Source organism: Triticum aestivum, chromosome 2D (genome assembly GCF_018294505.1).
Source record: "Triticum aestivum cultivar Chinese Spring chromosome 2D, IWGSC CS RefSeq v2.1, whole genome shotgun sequence".
In the NCBI taxonomy this organism is placed as follows: Eukaryota; Viridiplantae; Streptophyta; class Magnoliopsida; order Poales; family Poaceae; genus Triticum; species Triticum aestivum.
Window position 1 is genome coordinate 234043590 of NC_057799.1, and position 19829 is coordinate 234063418.

Consider the following 19829-nt stretch of genomic DNA (forward strand, 5'->3'; position numbering starts at 1 on the left):
TTTCTGAATTTCTTGTGCAAATAATATCAGAGGGAGGTGCACCAGGTGGGCACAACCCACCTAGTCGTCCCAGGACCTCCAGGCACGCCCTGGTGGGTTGTGGTCCCCACGTGGGCCCTCTCACTTATCTCTTCATCCCACATCATCACTTACCTCTAGAAAAAATCTCCATTGCTCTCTCTCCCATGCTCTTGCTCTCAAACCCGGGAATTTCGGTCTCTTTGCTCGAAGCTCCATTTCCGAAACTGTTTCAGGGATTGTTGCTTGGTATTTGACTCCACTGTTTGTCCAATTAGTTTTTGTTTTAGTTGTTTATATTTTGAATAATTAGCTACTCTTGGTGCTGCTGTAGATGAGCTTGCATGTTGAATTCTTAGAGTTCTAGGTAGTTTGAATGCTTGTTATGGCGTCTATGTACCCCTATGAGTAGTTGCTATCAATTTTGTGAAGTTTTGTTGCGAAAAAATTGTGGACTAAAAATTTCAGAATTTGTGTTCATAGGAAAATCCTGAATATCTTTAGAAAGTTTGGCTCTAAGAAGAACTCCAAGGGTGTTATTGGGGAGTCATCCGATAGTGATCTCCATCCTCGGAGGTTGGCGGAAGTACGACCATGTGAATGGCTGCACACCCCGTTCATGGAAGAGGCTGGAATCCTGCAAGAGTTCACACAATATGCTGCTAATGCCGGCCTCACCGACTTCATCACAGATGAGTGTGACCAGCATCAAATCCTCACAAACATCTTTGTTCAAAGTTTTACTTTCTTTCCTAGGAATAATCCTCCTGAAGTGAGCTTTGATTTATATGCTAAAAACCATCAGATACCCCTCACTGAGTTTTGTAACATATGCATGATCCCTTCTGATGGGAGCTTAGCTGAACCTAGGTCGGCTGGGTTTGAGACCTTTTATCGCACTTTGATAGTGGGAGATGAGAGAGGGGTGTCAGCTACCACTACCGCTGGCTTGCACTTTCCTGCTGTTCATTACTTTGCACTTTTCATTACAAAATGCTTGCTTGCTAGGGAGAAGGTGGGTGCACTTAGTTCACCAGACATTGCTGTTTTACGTCGTGCACTAGAGGGTGACAACACTTATAGCTTGGGGTCTGTTGTGGCTCGCCGCCTCCACCTTAATAAATCCCAGGGTAAAATACATGGTGGGATTTATGCTAATCGTTTGGCGGCTCACTTTAATGTTGAGATACGCCCTCATGATTACCCTCTGACCGTGCAGCCATGGAATACCATCATTTTCTTGCACGAGATTATCCTAACATTCCTATTCCTTATAACCTGGTTTTTAGCATTGAAACTCGTGATATTATCCTGTTGCCTGCCCCTGCTTTGTTTGATTCTGTTGCCAGGGGTGGATATAGGATTATGCCTACGCACATCATTGCCTACCGGAACGCTCAGGCTGCTGCAGAGGCAGAGGAGGAGTCTCAGCAGTGGGATGAGTGGATGGCCACTCCTCAGTACCCCAACTACTATCCAGGCTACTGATCAACTACCAAGTTAGGCCAAAATCCAAAGCTTGGGGGAGTACGTGTTCTCACCGACATTACATTCATGTCCACTTATTTCCATTTGTCGGTGTTCACACTTTTTCATTGTATCATCCATGCTTAGATTTATTTTCTTGCTTTCTTCTTGTGTGTTTGAAAAAACTTTAGAAAAACAAAAAAAATTAGTTGTAGTAGTTTACTTTCTATGCATGCTTAGTAGTAGTATTAAAAAGAAAACCCAAAAAGACTTCCTTGTTCTTCTTTTGCTTGTTGGGAGCTTTCCCGTGTAAATAGTTTTTTTGTTTTTGCTCTTCCCTTTTATTTCCTTGTTCAATAAAACCAAAAACTCCAAAAATATTTCGGTGTGTTTCTCTGAATTTCTTTTCTTTTTATTTGAGTTGTACCGAGGAGAAGACCACGATGCAAATGTCGAGTGGCTCTCATATGAATAAGTGTTGATCTAATAAAGAGCACATTTTACCCTGTCTTCTCTTGTTGAATAAAATGCTTGCAGATTCCAGCTTAGTCCACGACACTCTTGCACTATTATTATTCTCATATCGTTCGGTCATGCAAGTGAACGGCAATAATGACGATATTCGATGAACTGGCCGTGGCGGAGAGAAACTGGTATGAACTCGACTTGTTCTGTTTGTGTAAATATGTTTAACCTAGTATCCATGATTCAACCCATTATGATTAAACATGTTTGCAATGACAATTAGAGATTATAGTTTCTCATGCCATGCATAAGTAGCTAGGAGTGGATAATGATTTATCTTGGATATCAACATTGCGCTAAAATGATTGTGATGTAGTATGATGATATGGTATCCTCCTCTGAATGTTCGAGTGGCTTAACTTGGCACATGTTCATGCATGTAGTTGAATCAAAACCAACATAGCCTCTATGATATTTATGTTCATGGTGTTCATATCCTACTCATGCTAGTGTCCAATGTTACTTATGCATAATGCATGTTTATGACCGTTGTTGCTCTCTAGCTGGCCGCTTCTCAATGTAATTGCTAGCCTTCGCCTGTACTAAGTGGAAATTTTGCTTGTACATCAAAAACCTTGAACCCAAAGTTATTCCAGATGAGTCCACCATACCTACCTACATGCGATATTACCTTGCCGTCCTAAGTAAATTTTCATGTGCCACCTCTAAAACTTCTAATAAATATCCTTTTTGTGTGTCTGGATCGTTCATGGAATGACAGGAGGTGGTCGGTATCTTCCATGCTAAGCGGGCTATTCTCAGGTCGAGTGTTTATTCACTCGCCATCACAGGAGAAAAGGGCGGTAATAGGGATGCCCAGTCCCAAATTGCAAACTGAAAAAGAGTTAATCTCTCAAATAATCAAACAAAAACTCCCAATGGAGTCAAAACCTTTACTTTTATCGCTTGGGAACTGCTACTAGCGTGCTTAGCATGGAAGATATTGATAACTGATGGTCGTGAAGTAAATGAGAAGGGTGCATGTCCCAAAATATCATTTACCTCTGTTTTAAAACTTGAGCTCTGGCACCTCTGCAAATCACTGTTTCCCTTTGCGAAGGAACTATCTATTTACTTTTATGTTGTGTCATCACCTTCTAAAACAAGCACTAGAACCTGAGAGCACAGCTGTCATGACTTACGCATTGTGTGTAGCTAATGTTGGGTGCATCATGACTGGATCTTTTCTACCATGAATTACAATGTTTAGTCGCTGCTTGAACTTTGGAGGTGCTTTGCATTTATGTTTTGCGGTCTCAGAAAGGGCTAGCGAGATACCACTATTGTCATATTATATCATGGTTGTTTTGACAATGTGTTGCCGTTTGAGATACCTTATTATTTCTTGCTAGCTAATTATGTCATTGATATGAGTCATTATAATCTTTAAGAGTTATCATCGACAAGGTTAGTTATAATGTTGGCTGAAAACCTGGGTGTTGTTTAATCCTATTTATGCAAACAAGAGCAAAAGAGTTCGTAATTTTTTTTCTTTTTCACTTTCAGTTTATCAAGTGAATTGCTTGAGTACAAGCAAAGGTTTAAGCTTGGGGAGTTGATACGTCTCCAACGTATCTACTTTTCCTAATGCTTTTCCTCTTGTTTTGGACTCTAATTTGCATGATTTGAATGAAACTAACCCTGGACTGATGTTGTTTTCGGCAGAACTACCATGGTGTTGTTTTGTGCAGAAATAAAAGTTCTCGGAATGGAATGAAACTTTGCGAGGAATTTTTACATAATAAATAAAAATTTCTGGAGCCAAGACCTACCGGAGAGGGGCCCCGGGGTGGGCACAACCCACCAGGGCGCGCCCCCCTCTCCTGGCACGCCCAGGTGGGTTGTCCCCACCTGGTGGCCCTGCAGACCCTAAAACCAACGCTATAAAATCCCATTTTTCCAGAAAAAATCAGGGAGAAAGAATTATCGCTATCCACAAGACGGAGCCGCTGTCACCTCCTGTTCTTCATCGGGAGGCCAGATCTGGAGTCTGTTTGGGGCTCCGGAGAGGGCGGTCTTCGTTCTTCATCATCACCAACCCTTCTCCATCGCCAATTCCATGATGCTCCCCACAGGGAGTGAGTAATTCCTTCATAGGCTCACCGGTCGGTGAGGAGTTGGATGAGATTCATCATGTAATCGAGTTAGTTTTGTTAGGGCTTGATCCCTAGTATCCAATATGTTCTAAGGTTGATGTTGCTATGACTTTGCTATGCTTAATGCTTGTCACTTTGGGCCCGGGTGCCATGAACTCAGATCTGAACCGTTTATGTTATCATCATTATATCCATGTTCTAGATCCGATCTTGCATGTTATAGTCACCTACTACGTGTTATGATTCGGCACCCTGGAGTGACAGAAACCGGGACTTCTCCCGGTGATTACCGTAGTTTGAGGAGTTCATGTATTCACTATGTGTTAATGCTTTGTCCCGGTTCTCTATTAAAAGGAGGCCTCAATATCCCTTAGTATCTAATATGGACCCCGCTACCACGGGAGGGTAGGACAAAAGATGTCATGCAAGTTCTTTCCATAAGCACGTATGACTATTTACGGAATACATGCCTACGTTATGTTGACGAACTGGAGCTAGTGTCGTATCGCCCTAGGTTATAACTGTCTCATCATGAATATCATCCAACATGTCACCGATCCAATGCCTACGAATTTACCTTATATTGTTTCTGTTAAGTTACTACTGCTATCATCACCGTTACACTTGCTACAAAATTACAGCTATCACTGTTACCATTACCATTGCTACTATCACTATTATCAAAACTATCATATTACTTTGCTACTGATCACTTTGCTGTAGATAATTAATCTCCAGGTGTGGTTGAATTGACAACTCAGCTGCTAATACCTTCAAATATTCTTTGGCTCCCCTTGTGTCGAATCTATAAATTTGGGTTGAACACTCTACCCTCAAAAACTGTTGTGATCCCCTATACTTGTGAGTTATCAGTGGCCATCTTCATCATCCCGGTGCTCTCCATGACGAGGAGGGAGTAGTTCACCCTCGGGGCTAACGGTATGTACCAGTAGCTATGTGTTTGATCTCTCTCTCTCTCTGGTTCTTGGTTTGGCACGATCTTGATGTACCGCGAGCTTTGTTACTAAATTTGAATCATATGGTGTTTCTCCCACTCTAACTTCTTGTGATGAATTGAGTCTTGCTCTTTGAGGTTTCGTTATGTTGGATTGAGTATTGGATTTGAGAACACTTTATATATGTCTTGTGATTGGATATCTGTGGTGACAATGGGATGTTCTGTTGATTCACTTGATGTATATTTTGGCAATCAACTCAAGGATTCCCGAGGTGACATTGGGGTAATCTATGCACAGGGGTTGATGCACGTTTTTGTCCTACGTTCTCCGATAGACACTTTGGAGTGATTCTTTGTAGCACGTTGAGGGATTACCATACGATCTAATTATGTTATCATTGTTGAGAGAACTTGCACTAGTGAAAGTATGAACCCTAGGCCTTATTTTCAAGCATTGCAATACCATTTTTGCTCACTTTTGTTACTAGTTACCTTGGTGTTTTTATATTTTTAGATTACAAAAACCTATATCTACCATCCATATTACACTTGTATCACCATCTCTTCGCCGAACTAGTGCACCTATAAAATTTACCATTGTATTGGGTGTGTTCGGGACACAAGAGACTCTTTGTTATTTGGTTGCAGGGTTGTTTGAGAGAGACCATCTTCATCCTATGCCTCCCACGGATTGATAAACCTTAGGTCATCAACTTGAGGGAAATTTGCTAGTGTCCTACAAAACTCTGCACTTAGAGGCCCAACAACGTCTACAAGGATAAATTTGCATAGTAGACATCAAGATCTTTTCTGGCGCCGTTGCTGGGGAGGTTTGTGCTTGAAGGTATATCTTTAGATCTTATAACTAAATCTTTTAGTTTCTAGTTTTATCACTAGTTTAGTCTATAAAATAAAACTACAAAAAAATGGAATTGAGGTTGGCTCATATGCTTCATCTTTTTAATGTCTTTCGTGAAAATGATGGAAAGGAAAATTGTGCTCAAGTGTTAGAGGAAGAAGTCTATAAAATGTTTGGCACTAAATCTTTGAATGATGAGCATGATTGCAATGTTGTTAGTATGAATTATTTGAATATCCATGATGCTAATGATATGCAAAGCTACAAGCTTGGGGATGCTATGTTTGATGAAGATGATATTTTTTGTCCCCCAAGTTTTCATGAGCGAATTTATTATGATGATAGCATGCCTCCTATTTATGATGACTATGTTGATGAAAGTGGATTTGGAGAGGTCATGACTTTATTTAGTGATGAATCCACTATTTCAGAAGAGGTTCCAATTGATTATGAGAACAAAGTTGCTATCTATGATGATTATTGTGATGACATATATGCTAAAAAGAATAATGATAACCATGAAACTTGTCATCATGGTTTTAATTTCCAATTGGATTATGCCTCACATGATAGTTATTTTGTTGAGTTTGCTCCCACTACTATTGATGAGAATAAATTTGCTTATGTGGTGAGTAGTAAAACTTCTATGCTTGTGTATCATGAAAATAATGCTTTATGTGATAGTTATATTGTTGAATTCATTCATGATTATACTGAAAATTATTATGAGGGAGGAATATATGCTTGTAGGAATGCAATAATATCAAGTTTCCTCTCTATGTGTTGAAAATCTTGAAGTTATGCTTCTTTTGCTTTCCTATGCTAGTTGATTCTTGTTCCCATAAATTGTTTGCTCACAAAATCCCTATGCATAGGAAGTGGGTTAGACTTAAATGTGCTTGTCATATGCTTCATGATGCTCTCTTTGTGTTTCAATTGTTATCTTTTATGTGAGCATCATTGAAATCATCATGCCTAGCTAAAAAGGCATTATAGAAAAGCGATTGTTGGGAGATAACCCAATACTTATACCTACTATTTTTGTGTGTTCACATGATTAAGCTACTGTATTAATCATGTTCTATATCTTTTGTTTCAATAAAGTGCCAAGTAAAGCCTTTGGGATAGTGTGGATGATAGTTGACTTGATTCTATGCAAAAACAGAAACTTTTGCGTCCAGTTGCAGAATTTTGAAAATTCACTGGAGCGTGATAAAATTCTGAATTTTTTACACAAGATTGATATACAAATTGCCTCTATTTTCCTAATTTTTAATAATATTTTGAGTTACAGAAGTATGGAAAGTTTCCAGATACTACAGACTGTTCTGTTTTTGACAGATTCTGTTTTCTGTGTGTGGTTTGCTTATTTTGATGAATCTATGAGTAGTATCGGAGGGTATGAACCATGGAGAAGTTCTAATAAGTAAATACAACACCAATATAAATTTAGAATGAGTTCAAAACAGTCCCTAAGTGGTGATTTTCTTTATTATACTAACGGAGCTTACGAGTTTTCTGTTAAGTTTTGTGTTGTGAAGTTTTCAAGTTTTGGGTAAAGTTTTGATGGAATAAGGAATAAAGAGTGGAAAGAGCCTAATCTTGGGGATGCCCAAGGCAACCCAAGGTAATATTAAAGGACAACCAAGAGCCCAAGCTTGGGGATGCCCCGGATGGCATCCCCTCTTTCGTCTTCATTCATTGGTAAATTTACTTGAGGCTATATTTTTATTCACCACATGATATGACTTTTGCTTGGAGCGTCATTTTCTTTTATTAGTATTTGCTTGCTGTTATTTAGGGTAATGTTTTGCATCTTTTATTCCAATAAAAAGGTCAAGTATAACCTTTACCATGCTTATTTTGCAAGTCTATATGTTGTTGTTTGAAAACAAAAAGTTTGTTGTTATGTTTTGAATATTGGTGAATAGTCAGAACATGATAAAATCTTGAAATTTCTGCACAATGAGTAACAACAAATTTTATACAGTGTGGTAAGTTTTCAGAATTTTTGGAGTTAGGGAAGTATGATTCCTCTTGCATTCCTTACGGACTGTTCTGTTTAGACAGATTGCTGTTATGTTTGCATTGTTTGCATATGCTTGCTTGTTTAATGATTCTATTTGAGGATGGGAGTATTAAATATGCAGAGGCATTTAGCATGCAATGTCAAACAATAATTTTAGTGATTTTCTACAGTATAGAATAATAAGTTTTGCATGTATTTATACTAACTTATCTCACGAGTTCTTGTTGAGTTTTGTGTGGATGAAGTTTTTAAGATTCCGGGAAACTATGATATGAGAGAAATTAAGGAGACACAAGAACTCAAGCTTGGGGATGCCCAAGGCATCCCTAATTAATTTTTCAAGAAGTCTCAAGCGTCTAAGCTTGGGGATGCCTCGGTTGGCATCCCACCTTCTTCTTCAACAACTATCGGTCAGTTTTGGTTGAGCCTAAGTTTTTGCTTCTTCACATGATATGTGTTATCCTTCCAATGTCATTTTATTTTGTTTTGCTTGCTGTTTGAATAAAGTACTTAAGATCTGAAATTTTATTAATGTTAGAGAGTCTTCACATAGTTACATAATTATTCGACTACTCATTGATCTTCACTTATATTTCTTGGAGTAGTTTGTCATTGGCTCTAGTGCTTCACTTATATCTTTTTAGAGCACGGCGGTAGTTTTATTTTGAAGAAATTGTTGAACTCTCATGCTTCACTTATATCATTTTGAGAGTCTCTAAACAGCGTGGTAATTTGCTTTGGTTATGAATTTAGTCCTAATATGATAGGCTTCCAAGAGGGATGTGATAAAAACTTTCATATTGAGTGCATTGAATACTATGAGAAGTTTGATTCCTTACGATTTTTTTGAGATATAAAGATGATGATATTAGAGTCATGCTAGTGAGTAATTGCGGATTGTAGAAATACTTGTGTTAAAGTTTGTGATTCCGGTACCATGCACGTATGGTGAACCGTTATGTAACGAAGTTGGAGTATAATTTATTTATTGATTGTCTTCCTTATGAGTGCGGTCGGGGACGAGCGATGGTCTTTCCCTACCAATCTATCCCCCTAGGAGCATGCGCGTAGTACTTTGTTTCAATGAGTAATAGATTTTTGCAATAAGTATGTGAGTTCTTTATGACTAATGTTGAGTCCATGGATTATACGCACTCTCACCCTTCCACCATTGTTGGCCTCTCTAGTACCATGCAACTTTCGCCAGTACCATACACCCACCATATACCTTCCTCAAAACAGCTACTATACCTACCTATTATGGCATTTCCATATCCATTCTGAGATATATTGCCATGCAACTTCCACCGTTCCATTTTACTATGACACGCTTCATCATTGTCATATTGCTTTACATGATCATGTAGTTGACATCGTATTTGTGGCAAAGCCACCTTTCATAATTCTTTCATACATGTCACTCTTGAGTCATTGCACATCCCGGTACACCGCCGGAGGCATTCATATAGAGTCATATTTGGTTCTAAGTATCGAGTTGTAATTATTGAGTTGTAAGTAAATAAAAGTGTGATGATCATCATTATTAGAACATTGTCCCATGTGAGGAAATAAAAAAAGGGCAGGCCAAAGAAGCCAATCAAAACAGAATGAGAGAAAAAGAGAGAAGGGACAATGTTACTATCCTTTTACCACACTTGTGCTTCAAAGTAGCACCATGATCTTCATGATAGACAGTCTCCTATTTTGTCACTTTCATATACTAGTGGGAACTTTTCATTACAGAACTTGGCTTGTATATTCCAACGATGGGCTTCCTCAAATGGCCTAGGTCTTCATGAGCAAGCAAGTTGGATGCACACCCACTTAGTTTCTTTTCGAGCTTTCATAAACTTATAGCTCTAAGTGCATCCGTTGCATGGAAATCCCTACTCACTCACATTGTATTTATTCATGGGCATCGCCATAGCCCGTTGATACGTCTAGTTGATGTGAGACCATCTCCTTCTTTTTGTCTTCTCCACAACCACCATATTCTATTCCACCTATAGTGTTATGTCCATGGCTCACGCTAATGTATTGCGTGAAAGTTGAAAAGGTTTGAGAACATCAAAAGTATGAAACAATTGCTTGGCTTGTCATCAGGGTTGTGCATGATTTGAATATTTTGTGTGATGAAGATGGAGCATAGCCAGACTATATGATTTTGTAGGGATAAGCTTTCTTTGGCCATGTTATTTTGAGAAGACATAATTGCCTTGTTAGTATGCTTGAAGTATTACTGTTTTTATGTCAATATTAAACTTTTATTTTGAATCTTATGGATCTGAATATTCATGCCACAATAAAGAAAAATTACATGGATGAATATGTTAGGTAGCATTCCACATCAAAAAAATATTTTTATCATTTACCTACTTGAGGACGAGCAGGAATTAAGCTTGGGGATGCTTGGTACGTCTCCAACGGATCTATAATTTTTGATTGTTCCATATTATCCATCTTGGATGTTTTATATGCTATTTTATATTATTTTTGGGACCAACCTATTAACCTAGATCCCAGTGCCAGTGCCAGTTTCTGTTTTTCCCTGTTTTTGAGTTTTTAGAGAAAAGGAATATCAAACGGGGTCCAAATGACCTGAAAATTTACGATGATCTTTTATGGACCAGAAGAAGTCCCCCGAAGCAAAAGAGTTGGGCCAGAAGAGTCCCGAGTCAACAACAAGGGTGGAGGGCGCTCCCACCCCCTAGGGCGTGCCCCCTACCTTGTCGTCGCCTCGTGGACCCCCTGACTTTTTCCTGACGCCAAAAATTCCTATAAATATAGAAACCCCCAGAATTAAACCTAGATCGGGAGTTCCGCCGCTGCAAGCCTCTGTAGCCACGAAAAACCAGTCGGGAGCCCGTTCCGGCACCCTGCCGGAGGGGGAAACCATCAACGGTGGCCATATTCATCATCCCGGCGCTCTCCATGATGAGGAGGGAGTAGTTCACCCTCGGGGCTGAGGGTATGTACCAGTAGTTTTGTGTTTGATCTCTCTCTCTGTCTCTCTCTCGTGTTCTTGATTTGGCACGATCTTGATGTATCGCGAGCTTTGTTACTATAGTTGAATCATATGGTGTTTCTCCCACTCTAACTTCTTGTGATGAATTGAGTCTTGCTCTTTGAGGTTTCGTTATGTTGGATTGAGTATTGGATTTGAGAACACTTGATATATGTCTTGTGATTGGATATATGTGGTGACAATGGGATGTTCTGTTGATTCACTTGATGTATATTTTGGCACTCAACTCAAGGATTCCCGAGGTGACATTGGGGTAATCTATGCATAGGGGTTGATGCACGTTTTCTTCCTATGTTCTCCGATAGAAACTTTGGAGTGATTCTTTGTTCCACATTGAGGGATTGCCATATGATCTAATTATGTTATCATTTTTTAGAGAACTTGCACTAGTGAAAGTATGAACCCTAGGCCTTATTTTCAACCATTGCAATACCGTTTTTGCTCACTTTTGTTACTAGTTACCTTGCTGTTTTTATATTTTCAGATTACAAAAACCTATATCTACCATCCATATAACCTTGTATCACCATCTCTTTGCCGAACTAGTGCACCTATACAATTTACCATTGTGTTGGGGACACAAGAGACTCTTTGTTATTTGGTTGCAGGGTTGTTTGAGAGAGACCATCTTCATCCTACGCCTCCGACGGATTGATAAACCTTAGGTCATCCACTTGAGGGAAATTTGCTACTGTCCTACAAAACTCTGCACTTGGAGGCCCAACAACGTCTACAATGATAAACTTGTGCAATAGACATCAAGCCCCCAAGTGCCGGGTTGTCTTGCGTGCAGCAACCTGGGACTTGTAATTGTCTTATGCTCATAAAACTTCAGCTAGTGTAGCCCCCAAGTGCCGAGTTGTCTTGTGTGCAGCAATCTGGGACTTTGTAGATCTGATTATGTAGACTTGAGGAGCAATGTGTAGCCCCCAAGGGTTGCCTCATCAGTATGTGATTGGTCGGGTCTCCATATGATCCTTTAACTTGAAAATGACAGTACATTAGCCCCCAAGTGCCATGTGGAGTGTTCATAGCTAAATGGGACTTGATGTTTTGTAGGCAAAAATCGACTAATGTAGCCCCCAAGTGTCGGGTCGTTCACGAGCGGTGACTCATGACTTCAGAAATTTGAATAATGTAGCCCCCAAGTGCCAGGTCATGTGCCTGCGGTGACTCGGGACTTTTCCTTCCATTGTAGAATAAAATCATATCCACTATCTGGATCATGTTGCTGGCTGCTTTGCATAACACTTCATATTTCATTGCCTTGGATAAAGCCAATTGCCATGATCTTTGGCATGATATCCTTGCTTGAATTTTTGTTCTCCTTTGCAACATTGCAATAATCCAGTTTGTTAATTGTCACTAATATACCATGCCCCTTACTATAAGCTCGCGTTTTGGATTTAAGAAAAATAGCCACAATTAACAAACCTAAATCATTTAACAATGGTGTTGATAACCATGATGAAAATCCACCCATGTTGGCCATGAAAGATTTGTTTATTCCTACAGAGTTACAATGTAACCTAGTTTGAAAACTGGATCTTGCAACATAAGCACATATATACATGCATATATGATGCATTGTATGACGATGTAATGATGATGCAATGTATGATGATGTATGTGTATGATAACAGAGTATAAAAATGCCGGCTTTCGAGGCTCGACAGAAGACCGGCTTTCAAGGATCGAGTCTTGCTTCATTGAAGCTAGCATGATAGCCTTGGTTTAACCTCGCTCTTTGTAAGCCGGCTCTCACGTGACTTAAGCCACCATTTTAACCTTGACAAGTTCAGGGTCATAAAGATTGACTGTCAAGAGTACGACGGGTCACCTTTTCGGAGTAGCATCAAGCAGACAAGCAGGTTTAGCCAATATAATATTTGGCGTTTTTGCTGGGTCAAGAGAGTGAGAAAGCTAAACTCGGTTAGTTGGAAGCCCCCAAGTGACCAATGATCAAGATTGAACATGATACCCATGTTTAGACTGTGCATCATGGCGACTAATCTTCTTTGGTAACCTTACCTTTTGCCAATAAGGCAGTATACCTATGTTTGAACTGCACATCGTGGCAGCTAGTTCTCTTTGGAAACCTTTAATTTTTGCCAATACGGCAGGATACCCATGTTTGAACTGTGCATCATGGCAACAAGTTCTCTTTGGCAACCTTTAATTTTTCGCCAATACGGCAGCTCCCGGGTCCGGGTTGTCTTCCCTGCAATGGTCGGGGTTCTTGAATTTGTGAAAACGGCCAAATGTATCGAGTCATGTCTGTGTAGCCCCCGAGTCTTTAGTCGACTCGAGGAGTTGGCTTGTGATTCTTCATACTTTGTTGTGGCATCAGGCTGAGTATAATTTTCAGCTGATAGCTGGAATTTATTAAAGCTGGAGGCAATGTGGCGAGTTGGTGATCTTTGTGATACTCGTAGTACGTCCTCCCATGTTTTGCTATAGTTGTCAGCTGGCATTGAATTGCCGGCTCAATCATTGGCTGGAGTGTTGATGAAGACTAGACCACGAGGGGCGGCAGCTCACGCGCGTTCGTTGGGCATCTTGTGTGAACAGGCACGACACTGACATGTTGATGTACATGCAGGAATGGACCATGGCATTGGAAATCAGTGTAGATGCATGAGCCGGCCACGGTGTTTGACAGTCGGCCCGAGCGCGAGAGTCAGTCGCGATGTTATTACCTGGTGTGGGTGCGTGAATCAGCCGTATGTTGGTGTAGATTGAACCGCGGAGGCAGCGGCTTGACATTTGTTCGCTGAATAGTGCGGCACGGACGGATGTTGGCTATAATGTTGGTGCGACCTCTATAGTCGTGTCACGATGATCGCCCTTGCAGTGAACAATTGTCCTGCATAAAAAATATCACAAGCCCGAATAATTGTTCTTAAAGAAATTAATATGTTCTATTAAAATAGACTGGACAGATATCACCTGATACATTTGAACGACAGATGATCCTTGCGCTGGCCAGAGATTTAACCAACGAGGCTCTTTGTAGTATTTCTTGCTGTAGATGGACAATTGTTTTTAAAAAACATCGTTGTGATGATGATACGGTAATAGCACTTACCTCTCGAAATTTGTGCTGATGTGATCTCTTCACGGGGACTTGATGCGTGGATGGAAAAGATGTGGCCGAATTTCTGAACTTGTGGCCAGCAACTGTTGGTCTTGGCGGAGCTTAATCCTAGCCCTGATCGATCTCGGACACGAGACTTGTAGCAGTGGCGGCGCTGCTTCCTCTCTTTTTTAACAATAAGTGCGTGGGTCTCCCTTTTTATTCCACCGGCTCAACCTCCCCTTTCTTTCTTGTACGCGCCGGCGAGATGAGGCCACACCGGCAGGGGCGTGGCTTGAGACGGGAGGCTCGCGGCAAAGGCGGGTCGGCGAGGCGGCTGAGGCGAGCAGCAGAGGTGAGGGAAGAAGCTGGAGGCGCGGGCTGCAGGTTGCCCCGCCGTGGACATGACCATCTCTTTTAGCAGTGGTGTTTGATTGTTTCGAGTCTCCGTCAGTATCAGATTGTGGCTCAGTAGTCCCATGCCTCTCTGGCTGAGAAGAACCAATATTCTTTTTGTACCTTGTGCGACGAATCCTAATCATCTCCAGTTTCCTTGGCTAAGTTGTTGTGGCAATCAACATGCACTATCTTTCGACACCACATACAACACCAAATTGGAGATCCTGCAAGAAAAGCTCCATTGCAAAATTCGTCACAGTGGCAACATAACAAGTCTTCTTCAGAGCGATCAGATGTGTCAATCCACTAGACAGCCCACTGGTGATTGATATTGTCAAAGCCAACCGTAGAACGCATTTGCAATATGTGTGTGCATTCCCTTAACAACTTAGATGTGCAGTGGCACCACAAATATCACACTGATGGATAATCCCCCCAAATACTATAGCGGTGAAATAGACAACACAACATTTCAGACCTTTACTACGAAAGTCAGGTTCTTTCCTCCAGATGTGGGAAGCGGCAGGGAGTCTTTCAGTTTCTTGTACTTCTTTACCCTTGCTCTGACAACTTTCATCAAGCTCAAGATGAAGTTTTTGTTCAACTGCTTGATGGTATAACAAACTGTCATGCCACCTACCAATGCAAAGATGACAGTAGCAGCTATGACTGACCAATACTCTGACAAGTATGCCGAGATGTCACTCTAGCTAGGACGCATCATCTTGTACATTCCTCACAATGATGTCGTGGCGGCGATGGCGGAAGGCCATCGGCTCGGAGGCGGACATGGCTTGAGGCGGAGGTGGCTCAGGGCAAAGGCGGGTTGACGGAGGCGACGGCAGAGTGAGGCGGCTCGGTCGTGGTGGATCCGGCGACTCGACATGCGGTGACAGTTGCGGAGGCGAGCCACAAAGTCTTGAGCAGGAGGAGGCGAGCCGCCGCGGCGACTTGAGATAGATCACCGCAACGACGGCGGGGCGAAGGTTGGCGAGCTGAACCACGGCGACAGTGGCTCCAGGTCTTGTTTCCCTTACCAGGTCTTGCTCTTCTTGGACTTCCTCCATGAGCCGGCCCTCCAAGCCTCTTCTTAAGACGGCCCTCTCTCGGTCCGCCTTCTGGGCCTTGGGCCTTGCTGCTTGTCCAACCCACTGACCGAATCACCAATGAGCTGCTGTCGTGGGAAACCACGGCCACCTATGGGGCCATGAGCCCCTTGTGGTTCGGCAGGGGGGATGAGCACATTGCACAAAGAGCGGAGAACGTCATGCAGCACGGCAGAGATCACACGGGCAATGTTACCTAGATTTGGGCCGCTGCGAGGCGTAAAACCCTACTCCTGCTTTGGTGGATTGATGGTGGTTTGTGGTGGAGACGCATCTCTCTTGCCCGGCAGGGTTGCCTTGGGGCGAGAGCAGCTACGCACAGATAACCAACAAGTATAGGAGATCGCAACAGTTTTTGAGGGTAGAGTATTCAACCCAAATTTATAGATTCGACACAAGGGGAACCAAAGAATATTTGTAAGTATTAGCAGCTGAGTAGTCAATTCAACCACACCTGGAGATTAATTATCTGCGGCAAAGTGATCAGTAGAAAAGTAGTATGATAGTTTGGTAGCAATAGCAACAGCAATAGTAATGGTAACAGTGATAGCAGTAACTTTGTAGCAAGTGCAACAGTAACGATAGCAGTAGTAACTTAGCAAGAACAATATAAGATAAATTCGTAGGCATTGGATCAATGATTGTTGGATGATATTCATCATGTGACAGTCATAACCTAGGGCGATACGGCACTAGCTCTAGTTCATAAATATAATGTAGGCATGTATTCCGTAAATAGTCATACGTGCTTATGGAAAGAACTCCCAAACGGACTCCAGATATGGCCTCCCGATGAAGAACAGGAGATGGCGGCGGCTCCATCTCGTGGAACACAATAATTCTTTCTCCCTATTTTTTTTGGAAAAATAGGATTCTATAGCGTCGGTTTCAGGGTTGTGGGGCCACCAGGTAGGGACAACCCACCTGGGCACGCTTGGAGGGGGGCGCGCCCTGTTGGGTTGTGCCCGCCTAGGTGCCCCCCTCCGGTGGTTCTTGGCTCCAGAAATTCTTTTTATTTGTATAAAAAACCTCGCAAAGTTTCGTTCCAATCCGAGAACTTTTATTTCTGCACAAAACAACACCATGGTAGTTCTGCTGAAAACAGCATCAGTCCGGGTTAGTTTCATTCAAATCATGCAAATTAGAGTCCAAAGCAAGAGGAAAAGCGTTAGGAAAAGTAGATACGTTGGAGACGTATCAACTCCCCCAAGCTTAAACCTTTGCTTGTCCTCAAGCAATTTAGTTGATAAACTGAAAGTGAAATAGAAAAACTTTTACGAACTCTTTTGCTCTTGTTTGCATAAATAAGCTTAAACAACACATAGGGTTTCAGCCAATATTATAACTAACCATGTCGACAATAACTTAAAAAAAGTATATTAACTCATATCAATGACACAATCAACTAGCGAGCAATAATAAGATATCTCAAACAGCAACACGTTATCAAAACAACCATGATATAATATGACAATAGCAGTATCTCGCTAGCCCTTTCTGAGACCACAAAACATAAATGCAGAGCGCCTCCAAATTTCAAGCAACGACTAAACATTGTAATTCATGGTAGAAAAGATCCAGTCATGATGCACCCAACATTAGCTACACAAAATGCATAAGCATGACAACAGTGCTCTCAGGTTCTAGCACTTATTTTAGAAGGTGATGACACAACATAAAAGTAAATACATAGTCCCTTCGCAGAGGGAAGCAGTGATTTGCAGAGGTGCCAGAGCTTATGTTTTTATAATAGAGGTAAATGAAAATTTGAGAAATGCACCCTTCTTGTTTACTTCGCGACCATCAGCTATCAATATCTTCCAAGCTAAACACATTAGTAGCGGTTCCCAAGCGATAAAGTAAAGGTTATGACTCCGCATGAGTTTTTGTTTGATTATTTGTAAGCTCTTTTTATTTGCAGTTTGGGACTGGGAATCCCTATTACCGCCCTTTTCTCATGCAATGGCGAGTGAATAAACACTCAACCTGAGAATAATCCGCTTAGCAAGGAAGATACCAACTACCTCCTGTCGTTCCATGAACAATCCAGGCACACAAAAAGGATGTTTACTTGAAGTTTTTAGAGGTGGCACATGCAAATTTACTTAGGACGGCAGGGTAATACCGCATATATGTAGGTATGGTGGACTCATCTGGAATAACTTGGGTTTTAAGGTTTTTGATGCACAAGCAGAATTCTCACTTAGTACAGGCGAAGGCTAGCAAATAGGTTGAGAAGCGGCCAGCTAGAGAGCAACAATGGTCATGAACACGCATTATGCATAAGTAACATTGGACACTAGCATGAGTAGGATATGAACACCATGAACATAAATATCATAGAGGCTATGTTGGTTTTGATTCAACTACATGCATGAACATGTGCCAAGTCAAGCCACTCGAACATTCAGAGGAGGATACCATATCATCATACTACATCACAATCATTTTAATGCAATATTAACATCCAAGATAAATCATTATCCACTCCTAGCTACTTATGCATGGCATGAGAAACTATAATCCCTAACTGTCATTGCAAACATGTTTAATCATAAGGAGCTGAATCATGGATACTAGGTTAAACATATTTACAAAAACAGAACAAGTCGAGTTCATACCCGTTTCTCTCTGCCACGGCCAGCTCATCAAATGTCGTCATTATTGCCTTTCACTTGCATGACCGAACGATATGAAAATAATAATAGTGCAAGAGTGCCGTGGACTAAGCTAGAATCTGCAAACATAATATTCAAAAGGAGAAGACAAGGTAAAACGGGCTCTTTGTTAGATTAACAATAATGTATATGAGAGCCACTCAACATTTTCATCGTGGTCTTCTCCTCGGTACGACTCAATAAAAGAAAATAAATTATGAGAAACACACTAAAATATTTTTGGAGTTTTTGGTTTTCTTGAAAGAAAACAAACAAAAGGGAAAAACAAAAACGAGAAAAACTATTTACGCGGGAAAGCTCCCAACAAGCAAAAGAAGAACAAGGAAATCTTTTTGGATTTTCTTTTTAGTTCTACAGCTAACTACTCTAGAAAGAAAAATCAAAAAGAAGCTGGAAATATATTTTGGATTTTCTCAAAGGTTTTCAAACACACAAGAAGAAAGTGAGAAAATAAATTAAGCATGGATAATACAATGAAAAAGTGTGGACACCGGCAAATGACATGTGTGAACATGAATGTAATGTCGGTGGGAATATGTACTCCCCCAAGCTTAGGCTTTTGGCCTAACTTGGTAATCAGTAGTCGAAGAAACCATGGGGTCCCTTGTCGAAAAGCTGTGGAGCGGGTGCCTGTGGATTCCACCGTTGAGGCTCAGCCTGTGCCGCGGCTAGGTTGTTCCGGTAGGCGACGATGTCCGCATGCATAATCCTGTATCCACCCCTGGCAATAGGATCAAACAAAGCAGGTGCAGGCAATGGAATAATATCACGAGTTCTCACAATGAAAACCAGTTTATAAGGAATAGGAATGGCAGGGTAATTGACTGCAATAAACTGGTGGTGCTCCATGGCCACGCGATCTAGGCGAACCTTGGGCAACGGATAATCATGCTGGCATATCTGAATGTTAAAGCGATTAGCCAAGCGAGTAGCGTAAATACCACCATGTATTTTGCTCTTGGATTTATAAATGTGGAGTCGGTGTGCCACAATAGCTCCCAAGCTATAAGTGGTGTCGCCTTGGAGTGCACGGCGTAAAACAGCAAGATCCGGGGCACTGAGTGCACCCACCTTCTCTCGCAAGCAAGCACTTTGCAATGAATAGAGCAAAATAATGAACGGCAGGAAAATGCAAGCTAGTAGCGGTGACACTTGACACCCCTCTGTCATCCCCTACAGATAGAGTATGATAAAAACCTTTGAAGTCTGCAGGCCTAGGCTCTGCTAAACTCCCATCGGAAGGGATCAAGCATATGTCACAAAATTCAGTAAGCGGTATCTGATGGGGTTCAGCGTAAAAATTAAACTGCACTTCAAGGGGATTATTCCTTGGAAGGAAATTAAAAATTTGCACAAAGGAGTTTGTGAGGAGATGATACTATTCACATTCAGCTGCGATGAAGTCGGTGAGGCCGGCATTAGTAGCATATTGTGCAAACTCTTGAAGGATTCCAGCCCCTTCCATGAACGGGTTATGCGGCCATTCACACGGCTGTGTCTCGGCCATTCTCCGGGTATGGAGATCACTGTCAGATGATTCCCCAATCACTCCCTTGGAGTTCTTCTTGGAAGCAAACTTCCTAAAGATACTCA